This window comes from Numenius arquata, chromosome 17 (assembly GCF_964106895.1).
Source record: "Numenius arquata chromosome 17, bNumArq3.hap1.1, whole genome shotgun sequence".
NCBI lineage: Eukaryota > Metazoa > Chordata > Aves > Charadriiformes > Scolopacidae > Numenius > Numenius arquata.
This window is the reverse complement of record NC_133592.1, coordinates 12,977,921-12,990,379: the sequence shown is the minus strand read 5'-3', so window position 1 is coordinate 12,990,379 and position 12,459 is coordinate 12,977,921.

Here is a 12,459-nt window from a genome sequence, read left to right as displayed (position 1 = left end):
CACATCTCCCCAACAAACCCAGAGGCCATGAGTATCTCCTGGACTGCTCAGAGGGTGTCACTGCTGCCTCACAAGCTCTCACATTGTACAAAGGCAAGGTGAACACTTGGCACTTATTTCAAATCCCCAGTGATACAGTGCTCTCTGCCATCCTCTCCTCTCTGAGTGGCTCAGGGTGGGTGGGCCACCAGCCCAGGTCATCATGTGGACATCACCATGCCCCTGCCTGCTCAGGCACCAGGCCTGAGGAACATATCAGCAGAGGGTAGGGGCATGCAAGGAAGAGGAGCACAGGATGGCCTTAGGGCTTGGCACCAGGAGCTGCATGTGTAGGTGCAACAGCCAGGGACCTGCCTGTGCTCAGCACCTGATTGGTTGTGCAAAGTACTCTGCAGGATGGGTCCAGATTTCCATGAATGTTCAAGATGGACACGTGCCCCCATGCCGGTTCATGTTAACTTCAACCAACCTCTCCAGGCAACTTCTGCTGCCCTGGAAACCTCTTTACACGACCAGCCCCAAGGAAAGCAATGGCTGGCTGCAAGGACACCACGGTTCACCTGTCCTCCCAAGGGAGATAGAAGATGGGACACTGCTCCCCTCTGCCACAGTCTCCATGCATCACTGTGGGGCAGACACCGTGCAGGAAATGCCACTGGCAGCCCAGGGCAGGCAACCAGGACACCTTCCTGGGCCAGGCAGGAGAAGCAGGAATGAGGGCTTTTGATGACTGGCTGCAAAAATCTGGGCTTGTTTAGCCCAGCCATGTTCTGTAAGTCTCCATCCAGGCAGAAGGCCTTTGCTCACCCCAGCCCAGCCCCGCTGGACCAGTACTGCAGGACTAACACAGGTAGCACGTGGGGTGTGTGTCTGGTATGGATGACCTAGAGCACAGGAAACTTTCATCGTTTGGTTTCCACTAAGCTTTCAGTTCCACCTAAGCCAGCTTTTACATTAGACACATGCGAGGTCATAACTGCCAACAGCTCTTTGTACTTGCCATGGTAATTCTCCAGTGTGCTGTTCCCTTCTCTTCTTGCATCCCTGATGTGTTGCTTCTCTCCCAAAGTTCTTCTGAGCTCTCCCTCCTCCTTATCCGTCAGCAGTAACATGTTTTATCCACTCTCTTCAGCTGATCCCCTCTCTTCAGCAGGGACATACCTCCCTGCTCCATCCCACGCAACACATCGCCCTTGTGATCACTCCACTCAGTGCCCCAAAACCACTTTGCTATGTTGCCTGGACTTTTCCATCAGCCACTACTCCACATCATGTATCTGCTGGCAAGAGCAACTTTTTGATTCATTTTCTGCACCACATCCACCACAGCAAGTTCCCAACTGGACCTCCCATGCACACAGCAATAGCCACAGCACATCTGTGGGTCATAATAGCTCCATCCATACTACTAAAGCAAAAAAAAGCCAGGGCCTATTCCCTAGCCCCAAGATCAAATGGCAGGGCCTAAAATCTCTAGGAATGATGACTAAATTCTCTTCACCCTGAAGAGGCTGCTGCCTTCGAAGTGAGAAGGGTGGCTGGGCTCAGCCAGGCACCGCAGCTGGGTATGGGCAGGGGAATGGCTGGTGAGCCCTGGCCAAACCCTGCCCTAGGACATGCCCTGGTCCCTCTGCTCACCTGGACACATCCAGCAGGTCTCAGACACACTGCTGTGAACCTACAGAAAATGCGTAGTGAGGAAAAGTTCTCCATGTGCTGTTATTGCCTTTCATCCCACCCGTAGGAAATGCTTATCTCGCTCCCGAGGGGCTGGCATATTAAAAGCAGCAGCAACAATATGGCCAGTACTGGGCGGGGGGCACGCACAGAGTCCCCCCAGGTCCCTACAGGCAAGCTGGCCCCAAGCAAGATCCTGTTTTGAGGTCTGCAGAGAAAACCCTCTCCTCAGCCGCATTGTGCCCCAATCTGGGACACCCCAGAGAAATGACAGCGGTGGCTCAGCGCAGCTCCGAGCCTTGGGAAACAGTGCTGTCCACGAGCTCAGCAGCAAACCCTGGCTGCCTTGTTCCCATCCCGGTCCAAATTCTCACAGCGTGGGTGGGTGGGAAGCTCCCTGAATTGCTTCCCCACTTGCTGAAATGGGCTGAAATTCAGAGCTGATCACATTTTCCCCTGCGCCTGTCAAAGCCCTAACGGGAAGCCCAGTAACCGACATATAAAGCTACTACTGATAGCAGCACACACTTGTTCCAGACAAAAGATCAGGAGATGTATGTCATAAAAAGGCCGAGATGTCTTCCAGATGTTTTTGTGTGTTGGGTCTGCACAGATGTTTTCTATGTCTGCCCATAAATGTAAGAAATGTAAAACATTTGTATCCCACAGATGTAGAGATTAAATTATGCAAGAGATGTGATAAATCTCTGGGTAATGCGAGAAGACCATGAACTATTCACATTCATTGTTTTTAGTAAAATCGGCCCCATTTTCCAGAATGTGGCTGTGAAGGAGACTTTTATTGTTATTAAATGTGACTAAACATTACATAGGATGTTGAAAAGCAGCACACATGGAACGGTATGAAAGCATATATTGCAAACAGTCTTGCAGGACCTTCAGCGCTGAGCAGCCATGAGGTGAATGCTGGTGCAGCTTGGTGGGGTGACAGTGGGACAGAGGGGTGATGGTGGGACACGGGGGTGACGGTGGGACAGAGGGGTGATGGTGGGACACGGGGGTGACGGTGGGACAGAGGGGTGATGGTGGGACACAGGGGTGATGGTGTCGGAGTAGTCTCCATCCAAGCCCAGGAAAGGGCAGGACAGGCCACCCGTGGCTGCCCATCAGTGCTCCACGTGCCTCGCTTGCCCCCGTGGCCACCCGTGCCCTCTGCAAGCCAGGTGCAGGACTGAGTGGGTGCCCGTGGGCCCGGAGGATGAGGAGCTGTGTGCCTTCCTCCCAGCACGCCTCTGCACCGTCGAGAGAGCTCAGAGAGGCAGCAGGGTGGGAAACGGTGTGTGAATGTGTTCACAGGACGGTTTTGGAGGGCAGGAAGATGCAGCACAACCCAGTACAGCAGAGCTTGAAATAACCTCCAGTGCACAGCCATGCCAGGGCAGAAACTGGTGCAAAGATACAGTGGTTGGCACTTCCTTGTGATATTATGTGTCAGCCTGAGACTCTATAACAAACACTCATCTGGACCTTGTGCTTCCTGCACTTCATAAAATCATAGAATGGTTCAGGTTGGAAGGGACATTAAAGACCACCCAGTGCCACCCCCTGCCCTGGGCAGGGACACCTCCCACCAGACCAGGTTGCTCCAAGCCCCCTCCAACCTGGCCTTGAACCCCTCCAGGGATGGGGCAGCCACAGCTTCTCTGGGCAACCTGGGCCAGGCTCTCACCACCCTCACAGCAAAGAATTTCCTCCTGAGATCTCATCTCAATCTCCCCTCTTTCAGTGTCAAACCCTTCCCCCTCCTCCTATGGCTCCCCTCCCTGATCCAGAGTCCCTCCCCATCTCTCCTGGAGCCCCTTTAGGGACTGGAAGGGGCTCTAAGGTCTCCCCGGAGCCTTCTCTTCTCCAGGCTGAACCCCCCCAACTCTCTCAGCCTGTCCTCACAGCAGAGGGGCTCCAGCCCTTGGATCATCTCCATGGCCTCCTCTGAACCCTCTCCAACAGGTTCATGTCTTTCTTATTTCCAAACCAAGCTCAGTCCCAGCGTGGATTTTGCAGCAAGTCCCAGGTGTGGGTGGAGCTGGGGGCTGAAATGTTCTGCTCCAAAATCCTATGGCACCTCTCTGCCCCCAGACACACAGGCATCCTCTCACGCTGAGCGCCGGGTTCACACTCCAGCCAGGCTTCACTGCACGCCCACCACATCACTGCCAGGAAGAAGTGACACGTCCCCAAGGAGCGAGGCCCCGTGCCCCACAGGCTGTTGTTCTTGTGCATCCCAGCTCTCCCCCTGTTACATCAGAGAAAAGTATGAGTTTTGTGTCTATCTTTGTCAGGCACGTTGAGGAGAGACTGTGCCCAGATTTCACAGCTTCCACGATATGCCTTTCGCCCGGGGAATTTATTGCTGTGCTCCCTGCATGGCAGCCACAAGGGAAAGAAAGGTCCCTATTTTGGGGCTTGAAATTCAGCCTAGCTGGGTCCCAGCCTGCCCTGCCCTGACCCCGCGGGCTGTGCCGGTCGAGGCAGCTCTGCACACATATCCCGGGTGCCCCAGGTCAGGCTCGGCGTGCACCCCGGGAAGCAGACGGCTCTCACCTTGGTCCCCCGTTGCCTCGCTCCGTTCTCCATCACACCTGGGGTGGCCTGGGGCAGCGTGTCACGGGCTGGCAGTGCACTGTCACACCAGAGGCCACCAGCCAGTGGCCAGCTAAACAGGGATCTCGGCTCTGCTTTGGAGCAGTCATCTGCTCTGTGTGGGAAGTACCGATGGTCCTCAAGATATCATGGGACCAGGGAGGAGCAAGAAGCACTATGAGCAGATCCCCAGGCCAGATAGATAATTCCCTCCAGCTCTGGCCCATCTTTTGTCTCATGAACTGAGTGCTCAGCTACTTGATTAACATCCGCACCCCTTTTAATTTTGCTGATGCAGACGAGAGCAGAGCAAGCATCCCCAAACCTTCACCCCGTCCATGGGCCTGACAGGGAGTGTCGGAGGCTCTCCTGTCACTAGGAAGACCTTAGTGTTTCCCCATGCCAGCGTACTAAACCCTTGCTTGCATCAAAGAGATGTGGCATTTTCTTGGGAATCCTCTCTGCTAAGAATATCCTCTATTTACATATTCACCAATGTGGGGGCGGAGGGGAAGCAGGGCAGTGAACTGAATGTACTTGGAAGATGTCTGTGTTCGTTACTATAGAGCTGTGTGGCTGGCTGTGTCTCCCTTTGCAATGATCACGTGTGATTACGGCATTAATGACAGCCTCGGGGGATGGTTCTGCCCTGACACCCGAAGAGCCCCCAGTGCCTCCCGCTGCCTCCCAGCAGGTCAGGAGAGCAGGGACACGGTGGTGCACGTGTTTGCGTGTGTGAGGGTCTCTGTGGTTTCCCTGGCCTCTAGTAACCACCGACATACATACCCATGTCCAAGCAATGCCAGCACTAGTGCCATTTGTAGGAGCTCTGCCATTTGGCATGGCACCAGGAGGTGGCATTTGCCCCAGCCGAAGGCAGCAGCCCGCCACCCCCTGCAGGGAGTTGGTGTCATCTTGGGTACCTTCACCTCCTTGGTGGACTTGGCAGTGTTAGGTTTATGTTTGGACTTAATGATCTTAAATGTCTTTTCCAACCTAAATGATTCTCTGATTCTTCTCTGCAAAGCCTGGCCTCTGAGCCGGCAGCGTGAGCAACCTGATGGCAAGGGGATAGCAAGTTAAGGTGTCCTTCTGCAGAGAGTGATTCAGCTCATCTAAAGGCGATGGCAGGTAAAATGGATCAGTCTGAGGATTAATTCCTCTTTCTACATCAGCCTCAGAGGGAAGTTCCTGAGACCAGTTCCTAACTTCTGCTTATGAGCTACCCAGCAAGGGACTGGTTCTGTGTTTTGGCCTCACGTATCTGTTGCTAGGGAGAGGGGATGGCTCCTGTGCACCTAACAGAGAGCAGGCTGGTAATTAAAGCCCTGAGCAGATCCTGTTCGCCCAGAACAAAAGGTCAGGCAAAACCTTGGCAAGATGAGGCTTTCCAGCTCCTCGGCAGAGGGCTGGGGCATGGGCATGTCTACGCCCAGTCAAATGAATCATGCACCGGAGAGGCTCATTTCTCTCTGATGGGGATGGCTATCTTTGGGATGTTTAGAGACAAAAGCTGAAGGAGAAGACAGAAATTAATTTTCCTCAGGCTGATAGTCAGGAAGGCGAGGACAGCTGTGAATAGGAGAGAACATACAAGGGCTATACCATGGCAGCCCTATATCCCCCTGTGCCAGCGTGCCCTTTCCACCAGTGGCCAGTTGTGTATGCTGAAGGAGTATATAAGACAGGAAGGATCTCTGCTGTCATAGTTCTCAGTGGAATTCCCAGCCTTTGGATCTGGTGAGTGAAAGGTTATCACCGGACCCTCATGTTTAACAGTCTCAATCATTTTTCTTCCTGAATGTAATTGCTTTCTGAAGCTGGTTATACTTTTGGCCTTACACTGTCCCATGGTAATGAGCTTCATGATGAATTATGAGTTGTGTGAAAAAGTACTTCCTTATGTTCGTTTTAAATCTGCTACCTGACAATTTCATGGAGTGCCTCCTAGTTCCTAGTTCAGCCGTGACTGATTGTCCCCTGGTCACCTCATCAGACTGCTCCAGACTGCCCCTGTTGCCCCACTCAGATGTCTTCTGTTGAAGCAAAAAAGTCCTCATCTATTTAATGGTTGCTATGGTCACTGTTAAATGCCTGTGGTCATGGTGGTTGCCCTTTTCTGGTTTTCTGAACTCTCCTGAGAAGGGAGGAGGAGGAGACAGGAATGGATACACCAGCCAGCTTGGGGTGTGGGGATGCTGTGGACTTACCAAGGCAGAACTGCATTTTCTGTTTTGTTCCCGGTTCCTCCCCTAGTCATTCCCAAAATCTGATTCCCTTTCTTGCCCCCTACTGAGTTTTCTGTGACTTAGCCCAAGAGCCCCAGATTTCTTTCCCTAATGGTAATTGCTAATTCAGAGCCCAGTGCTCAGTTAGCAGGGAGTCCAACCACTACATTTTTTTCATTCTGTTCCAGTTTGGGCTCAGATGTGAGTATTCCAGTGCAAAAATGGCTCGGGGTCACACGAGGTGCCCACAGCACAGGGCTTCAGCCAAGGATGGGCACGAGCCCCTGCCACTTGTTCCCCTCTCCTTGGCACCTCTCCCATCCCAGCAGAGCTTTTCTCATGTCCCTGGTCTGCACGTTGCTGAGAAGACACCATGCTGTGCTCTGCCACGTCTGGTGCCAGCACCATGACAGTGGGACTGGTGAGAGGAGCTAAGGGTGCAGTGGACATGCAGTGAGTTACACCAGAGGACTGCGGTGGGGAATGGACGTGATGGGCACCCACAGGATTCACTAGCAATAGCATTTGTGTCCTCCGCTATGGGAAAAGGGGAATCACACAGTGCCTGGCTGTCCCACACTGGCCAAGCAGCAGCGTAAGGGGTCACCAAAGCAAGTGCAGGAAGCTCCCATGCTAGGTAGAGCCAACGGTGGTATCACAACTTGAGTTGCGGTGGTGGCATTAAGGTAGGGAGAGGCACAGGGCAAGGAAGGGCAGGAGCTCACACTCCCTGAGGATGCAAGTGCCTGCACTGAACAGGACCTCGCTGGTTTCAGTCCCATCATCTTTCCAAACCCTTCATCAGGTTCAGCTCAGGTTTGCACTCAAGAGTACTTCCAGGTTTGATATTTCAGTCTGAGAAATAATCAGATTCTTGCTGTTTCCTCAGTTATAGGATCTGGGTTTGTGTAAAGGATGGGGACAGTGTAGGACACTTCTTCCCACTGAGCATCAGTTTAGTTATTTAGCTCTTGAACATTAAACTTTCTTCTGTCTTTTCCTACACAGATCTGAGTCAGGGCCGCTTTCTGATGAGCTTCCTACTATTTATGCTTTGAGAAATGTTTTATTATTGGCTTTTATGCTTTTAGCAAGTTTTTCCTAAAAATATTTTTGGCCTGTCCTTATTATGGATATTATATCTAACAGACATGTTTTGTACTCCATTCTATCTTCCTTCTTTGGAAATTATTTCAATTTTGATGAATCTCCCTTTCTTCTTATAACTTCTTTCACTACTAAAGCATGGCAGGGTTTGTTTTTTTCTGGATATTTTAGCACATTCTAGATTGGTTGTATATATTTATTCCGAGCCTCTAATACTTTGTCTTTAAACAGTTTTTATGCCTTCTGTAAATATTTTACCCATTTAGCTTTTCTTTTGAATTCCTTTTTAACTACTTTTTGTATTTTTATCTTGTTCCCATTCTTAAAATTAAACTTTGGGATAGATTTCTTTGGTTTTTTTCCTCTTCTTTCCTCTTTCAGTCCTAGAAGGATTTGGCTCTTTGGCAGAAGTTGTCTTTGGTCCTGAGTCCAGCAAGGTCCAACAGAGAGTGGCTGCAGAAGTCATAGAGACTCTGTCGTCCAGCAAGTCCACCACTGTCAGAGATGGTGCCTGAACCCCCCTGAAAAACTTCTCTGACAAGACCTTGAAGAACATGTGGGAGAGGAAAGGAAACTTCTCCATCTCGGAAACTCTCTACATTGTGTGCTAAGTAAGGAGTAACGTGCTCCAGATTTTTGTACACCTGCATCTGTGCACCTATGTGTCAGGCAAAGTAAATGCTGAAAAGACTAACACCATCACCAGCATCCAGGGAAACGCTGCACGCGCTTACTGGGGAAGCCTTCCTGGCAGACACCTACCCCAGACCTGGCTTATAAAGCTGCGAGGTGATATTTAGGCAGGATGCCAGATAACAGATATACCTAAGAGTTTCAGAGTCCGAAGCCTGGTTTCCAGAGTCTCAGGAGAGCTGAGAGGTGCCCAGCACACAGCGGGCTGGAGGTCCAGTCCGAGCAAAGCCCCAGCAGCATCTCACCCATCAGGGACCACGGCCATGTGACCTGGGAAGGGCACATGTGTGGCCACGAGGTCCCCAGGGACTGCTGGCAGCCCGAGTGGAAGCCTTCCAGCTCATTCCCAGAGTTTGATACAGCAAACCTTAGAATAGATACCATGGAGGATCCCAGAGAGATGAAACAGACTTATCCACCCCCTCAGTCATCTCTACTCAGTTCAGCTCTGAGAAACATCGGACTGCGGAATCACAGGGCTGGCTCCGTGGGAATCAGGAGCAGCAGCCTGGCAAGGGGTAAGCCAGGCATAGGACAGTTATTATTTATCTCTTGCAGTGATTGTAGATAAGCCCAAGCATTGCCAGGTCTTGGTCCAGGTGCCCATCCGAGCACAGGCCTGGTGAGGACAAGGCTGGGTATGCCTGGAGAGACTCCTGGAGAGGTGGTTGCTTTTGCTGAATAAGATAAATAGTAGATAAAAGTTCATGGTCTGTTCCCTGTCCCTAAGGACAACTGCAGTGCCACAATCTGTGTCTACACACCTAAAATCTCTTTTCCACAAAACAAAGGGCTCTATCTGTCCTGCCTGTTGGGAAGTGTCCCTCAGCCACGCTTGCCCCAACACTGCCCAGGAGAGCCCTGACTGCCTGTGCTGGGGGACAGGCATGGACACACGATGGACGGATGCAGCTCAGCACACGGGCTGGTATCTGCCCAGCAGAGAGCCAGAGCCAAGGCAACCCCCGCTGGGATGGAGAGCCCTGTCCCTCAAGCCCAGCCGGACCCTGCACACCGGGACCTGGGCAGCAAGGCTCAGCCCGGGAATGTGCTGAGCTGGAGGAGATGGATCCCCGCTCACCACCCAATGCACAGAGCCATCAAAGCCAGGATGTCCTGCTCTTATCTTTGCTAGGAGCAATATCGCCAAGCTGACAGCTCCAATGGGCTTTAACCAGAAGAAGAGAAAACTTCAGGGCTTTCCAGCTCTTGGACACAAGTTTTTGGAAGAGGGCCTAGATCTAGTCCCCTTGGCACATAGACTGGAAAGTCTCAGCTACAAGTGCTGAGACTGATGGGCGTTTCCCATCTGCAGAGGTGCGTTTCTTACTCCGGCATCACCGCTGCCTATGACCGTCCTCTGCAGTGCCACGCACCTCCTCCTGCCCAGCGCAGAGACCGGGCTGCTGTCCCCCTAACAGGCCTGGGGTACCGTTCTGCTGCTCCACACGGGGAGGGGACACGGCAGCTTCCACCCTCTCCCTTCAGTACAGCCCCAGGGGCAGCAGAGCAGCCATGAGAGCAAAGTGCCCAGCTGAGCGGCTGTGCCCTCGGGTGTGGATGGTGTGTGCAAACAGCCACCCTGAAGATGCTTCCATTTTCCTGACATTTCATGTTTTTGGAAGGGTTTTTCTCCTCCCCCCCTCCCTTTTTTTGGGGGGGTAGTTGTGTTTTGGGGTTTTTTTATAGCTTTTACTCATGACTCTTAGAGGGATGATGTTGGTGGTTTAGTGTTGGAGAAGAAAGTGCCATGGGAGTTTCAAAGCACATCTGGTTAAAAACTATTTCACCCTAGTCAATAATAATAACAACAACAACAACAACAATAGCAACAACTTGCAATATGAAAGCCTAGCAATCATATCTCAATATGAAATACTGGCAAGCACATCTCAGCCTGTTTTCTACTCTGGTGCATACTTGCCATTAGTTCTAGTATGCAGAAGGCAAAGCACACTGTTTATGGTTTTACTGTAGCATCCAAGTACTTTATATGCTTATTTTTCATAACAGAATTACTTTGTCCATAAATCAGGCTAAACTCGGAGGCGGCTTTGACCCATTACCTCAACCTTTTGCTGTAGATCAGCTGTGCATAAACTGTGTGCCCAGATTCCATGTTCAGGGTTGCACTAGGAATAAAATATTAGGGAAACACAATTTGCATCACAGCTCTTTAAGTAAGTATTTGGCTTCCTGGAAATGATGACTCATGGTTTGGATGTGCAGAAATGTACCAATAACATAACCTTTCGATCCTCTAATGCCAGACAGATCCGTACAAACCCAGGCTTCGTGCTGCCCAGATGAATGGTACAGTAAACCGTATATATAGTACCACTTCAGACTCGGTCTTTTTGCAATGTGTGGGAAAGATAAAAAAAGGGGCAGAACATGACACGGAGGTCAGTCAGCTCCCAGAGCCATGCTTTATCAGTTCATCTCTGACCAGCTTCTTCCTCTGCCACCCGGATGATTTAATAAGCAACGGTTTCTGGAATGAGTCCTGTGTCCTGGCACATTTTATAGGATCTTTTCAGCGCAGAGTTATGTATTAGGTATAAAGAGCTTTACCAAGAAACCTCCTGAGTGTGGGTCTAGTCCCTGGCAGGGTGAAGTGGCTGCACCGTTATTGCTCAGAAAAGTTATATAAAATTGTCATCAAAGAAGCCTCATTTGTTCCCTAACACAGGTGGTTAGCGAGCAAAAGGCTGTTTTTCCAAACAGCCACCCTGGCACGTGGGTGTTCACCCACCAGGAAAGGCTTGTGCAGAGCTCTGCCATTGGACATGGGTGAGGACATTGTGCTCAAACCTTCCTTAAAAGTTTGGTGGCCTTCAGCTGGGCTTGCAGAGGTGCGGGTAGAAGTGGACCCTGCTCAGAAGCTGGGTGCCAAATACAGAATAGACCAGACTAAACTCAGCTCCTCTGCAGGACAAGTGAGCTCTGCTTTCTGCCACAGCAATCTTTTTCCTGCAGGAAAATGCACCTCTGCAAAACCAAAATCACAGTTTTCTGAGGGATTTTTTTTTTTTTCTTTTGTTTCCCAGCCATTCTGTTTGGCATTAACCCTGCATCTGCCTCAGCCACTGCACTGCATCCTCGGCATTCCCAGTCTGCCCAGTCACCTGGGCTCCTTGCCCAGCTCTATCCCCTGTGATGGTCACGAGCCACCAAGCAGATTAGATGAGCCTTGTGGGAGCCACATGGCCACTGAGGACCTGAGAGCCCCCTGGCCAGCAAGGGCAGGCTGGGCACGGGCGCTGAGCTCTGCGGGGCAGAGCCGTGCCGAGTCAGACGCTGTGTCTGCCCAGGCGAAAGAGAGCATTTTGTCACTTCTGGAATGGATTGGTGGTTTTTTTTCCTGAAAGTTTTGCTTTTTGAGATATGATTCAGTTTCTCAGACTGAGTTGGGACAAAGAAGAAGAGTAAGAGTTTTTTTCAAAAACAGCAATCTGCTGCTCAGATCCAGCTGCGACAGGAGGAGGTCTCGGTACCACTGTCCCACGGCAACAGCCTGGCGCTGCTCGGGGGACTTTATGGATGATCCTGGCAATCTTAGAGCCACCCCACCAGACCCACAGGCCAGCCTGCACCTGAATTTGCCAGGTGGCTCTGCCATTTGGGGCAGTGCCCAGCAGAGCTGCTCCGCTGAAGGGGCAGCCAGTAGGAATCGCACCTGGAGTCCTAGCAAAAACTGCTGCTGTTGTCACAATGTCAGAGCTCTGTCCCTTGTGGGCAAAGCATGGTGGGTGTCCAGCACAGCCTCTGCAGACGTTAAAGGAGCTAGGAAAGCCGTGGGAAAAACAAGCTACCGAGGTTTCCTGTGCTCTGGCATACCTTCTGTTTGGCTCACTCTCGGTAGCTGCAGCCCCCAGGTGATGTCCAGTCCAAGCATATGCCCCAGGCTTTGTCACTTTTAACAACCCCAGCTCGACATAGCTGAACAGATAAAGCACTGAGCATAGACCAGCCCAATGGAAAGATAACATGAGAAGAAAAGCACCACTAGATCCCAGTTTTGGTGACTCCTCCGGTTGCCAGATGTGGAAAGGCTTTGCACCTTGTCCCTGCAGACCCCTTGTGCTCCATGGCTTGGAGTCAAACCATCTGCATCTGCCTCACATCGGGTGCTATGGAGGCCAGGGGTGCT